This window comes from Austrofundulus limnaeus, unplaced genomic scaffold, assembly GCF_001266775.1.
Source record: "Austrofundulus limnaeus strain Quisiro unplaced genomic scaffold, Austrofundulus_limnaeus-1.0 Scaffold880, whole genome shotgun sequence".
In the NCBI taxonomy this organism is placed as follows: domain Eukaryota; kingdom Metazoa; phylum Chordata; class Actinopteri; order Cyprinodontiformes; family Rivulidae; genus Austrofundulus; species Austrofundulus limnaeus.
Window position 1 is genome coordinate 78,267 of NW_013953282.1, and position 3,492 is coordinate 81,758.

At 40.6% G+C, this 3,492-nt stretch overlaps 1 long non-coding RNA gene across 1 annotated transcript in view; it reads left to right on the forward strand.

Moving 5' to 3' along the window:
- The window catches only part of LOC106533081 (uncharacterized), an 11,176-nt gene extending 8,948 nt beyond the window's left edge, over positions 1-2,228 (forward strand). The window contains exon 3 of the long non-coding RNA XR_001312188.1: positions 1,754-2,228. This is a non-coding gene — a long non-coding RNA (uncharacterized LOC106533081). The remainder of the gene's footprint in view (positions 1-1,753) is intronic.
- The last annotated feature ends 1,264 nt before the right edge of the window (positions 2,229-3,492 follow it).

Below are 3,492 nucleotides of genomic sequence, written 5' to 3' on the forward strand. Positions count from 1 at the left end.
CAGTAATAGTAGTAGTAGTAGTAGTAGCAGTAATAGTAGTAGTAGTAGTAGTAGCAGTAATAGTAGTAGTAGTAGTAGTAGTAGTAGTAGTTGTAGTAGTAGCAGCAGTAGTAATAGTAGTAGTAGTAGTATTAGGAGCTCAGCAGACAGTTTTCACCGGGTGTTTGCTAGCTGTTGCTGCCATGGCCTGCAGGAGTCACGGGGGCGGACCTGGGGGTGGGGGAGGTATGAGTCATGATGAGGAAGCTCAGCCTGGAGACACAGACCCAGAGGAGGAGCTGATCCCAAAAGGCGGTTCTAGGTCCAACCTGTCGTTTCTGCTCCCCTGCCTGCTGCCTCAGGACACTACAGGATTTCTCAAACATGCATGACTGAGTCTAAGTAAGACTTTTGACTTGTTTCTGATGAGAGGATAACGTTACGCAGGTGGAAGAATGATATAAAACTCAAAGTTGATTTTACATGATATAGGTCCTTTAAATAAAATCCTTTTAACCAGTAGATGGTGTCGACATGTTCCAGCTGTGACCATAGCATTTTCAACAGAAAATCTAAAACTATAAGAGTGTGCATAGTTATGTTACATTCAGCACAGACAGAAGAGGAAACAGAGACATCAGAGATAGAGCTAATCAAGATGTTTGGTGATTTAGTGAGGATTAGGGAAAATGGCAGCACAGTGGCTCAGTTTGTAGAGCCACCGTCTTCAGAGAAAAGAATGCCAGATTGAATCGTGACCCGGGGACGGTTCTGGATAGAGTTTCCATGTTCTCTSCAKGCATGTGTGGGTTTCCTCCCACAGACCATAAACATGAATGTTAGGCTAACTGGGAACTCTAAACTGTCCCCATGTTTGAGTGAGACAGTAAGGTTGTTSATCTCTGTGTGACTCTGTGATGGACTTGTGACTTGTCCAGGGTGTACCTCGAACAGTGACTGCTGGATGTGGGCACCAGTGAACCCCCATGACCCTGAAAGGAAGAAGTGGGTTTAGATGATGGATGGAAGGATGGATGGATGAATGGATGGATGGATGGATGGATGGATGGATAAATGCATGGATGGATTGATTTATGGATGGATGGATGATAAATGCATGGATGGATGGATGGATGGATGGATGGATGGATGGATGGATGGATAGAAAAAAATTTGACAGAGTTCATAAAAACCAAGGACACAAAGGAAAGGCAGAATTAAAGAACATTTTAAATTTATTTTGTGTATTGTTTTACTTCTTTTTATTTACTAATTTATTTTTGCACACTTAGAGTTTCTTTGTAGAGTTGTTTTGGGTGGGCCAACATCGTGACCTCTTACCTGGAACAGGTATAAAAACACTGACCTTATGACTACAGACCATAAACGTCACCAAAATCCTCTTAAAATTTAAAAAAGTTAACCAAAAAGAACTTTTGTATTCACTCTGCCTTAGATATCATTTAGTAAGCATGTAGAATAGTATTATGAATGTCTTGAGTTTTTTTTAAAGTAAAATGTTAATTGTAATAAACAGGACATGTTTTGTTGACTTGGGTCCAGAGAGTCCCAGGTTTGACTCCCCACCATGCCCAACTGCTCCCAGGTGCTTACATTTACCTTCACAAACAAAAGGCTTGGAATCCAGAAGGAKCAGTGAATCAGAATGTTTGAAGTTTGGTTCATCTCCTTCTTAAGCACTGACTGAAGTAGGTCCTGATAAAACCTGGGTCCATTGGTTCATGTCTCAAACRTTTGAACTCCTTCTCTTCAGGCATCAACTCACCTCCAACACCAAAGAAASGTTTCCTCATCCCATCCACCTCAGGTTGAAGATACCAACACATCATCTGCACAATGCAGAGTGTTTCTGACCACCACAGCCTGGATTATAAACATGGGGCAGCCCTGGTGGAGTCCAACACCTACTGGTCCTGATGAGCTTGACCTTGTTGTGAGGATGCAGACACAGCACTTGCTTTGATTGTAGCTCTTGTTTTGATTGCCTTTAAAAGCAGTTCCCTCACACAGGGAACACATTCGTGAGCCTTCTTTAGACCCACAAAGTGTAAACCTCCATGACCTCCTCAATCACTCTTCAAGGCTTTCATGAAAAAGTCACAGTGATCCTCCTAAATCTGAGATTTGGCAGTAGRTTGGCTCTTCCTTTCATCACCTTTAAATTTACCAGATGTTGTTGTTTGCCATATCTTTCTACTTTAACAATAAAAATCAATAAATCTTGAAAATGTCCTGTAGTAGTCATGGCTGAGAATAAATAAAGTGTTAAATCTTATGGCTGTCTTTGTTAACCAACATACAGAGCCAGAAAAAGCATCCCGCTCCAACTCCAGAGCTCTGGGCCAAACCTCCAGCTGTCCAACACAAAAAGGGATTTCTTCTTGACATCATGATCCAAACACACACAGGGCCAACAGGTCGGTTCCCACAGCACCCCAGCCAATGTTTGTCCAACTTGCTGCTCCATTTCACATCATGAAACAATAGAACGCACACACAGTAAGTGGTTCCAGTGGTTTATGGAGGAGTGCTGCGTCAGTGCTGACCTCCAGCTGCCCACAAACCCAGGGAGAAGTCTTGGTCAAAAACAGACTGAAGTGGAAAGTACCTGAGGTCAGTGAGATRATTACAGTCCAACAGAACATTATAAATATGACTTGTTCCACTCAATGGAACAACTTTTTCTTTGCAATGACATCACTGCATGCTGTACTCAGGCTGCTCATTTGTTAAAGTTAGATGAAACATTTGAACAGTTTGTTTTTCAGCACACCAGGTTTTCCTTATAAAACAAGTAAAGACTTTAGGACAAACAGTTTGTGTCAGTGCATGAAAGGTCAGGACTTCAGTCTTTAAACCTCAGGCCACAGCTTCAAGCCCAGGCTGTCAGGAAGGSCTGCTTCATCAAACAGCTGCTGATGATTTTGTCTAAAGTTTTCTCCCTGAGGCTGAAAAAGGGAGCAGCCTAAATAAAAATAACWTTAAACTGCTTTGTGTTGGTTAAATTTGTTTGAAGTATACTTAATGAAATGGGCTTTATATCAACTGAGCTTAGTTTAAATGAAAAAACAGAAGATATTCAGTTCAGACAAGAACTGTTATTATTATTATTATTTTCATTATTATTATTATTATTATTATAACAATCCATCTATCCATTATCTTTTACCTGCTTTTATCTTTCAGGGTCACTGGACCCGACAGGTCGCAGGCCCATCACAGTGCCATTCTAAAAATACTTTTACAAAAAATGTACATTTTGTACAACAAAATATACTAAATTACTCATCAGGAGTATTATTATTATATGAGTAACTACTGTTTTTTTCTACTCTCTTTATGGTTCATGTCTCTCTCTTAAGAGATGGACAGATGTCAGGACATGGTACTTTACAACAAAATAAAATAAATCAATCTAACCCATAATTTACACTAGATGTGGTTCCTCTGCACTGTGCAGTTCRCAGCCATTCCAGCAGATTGTGTTGAATC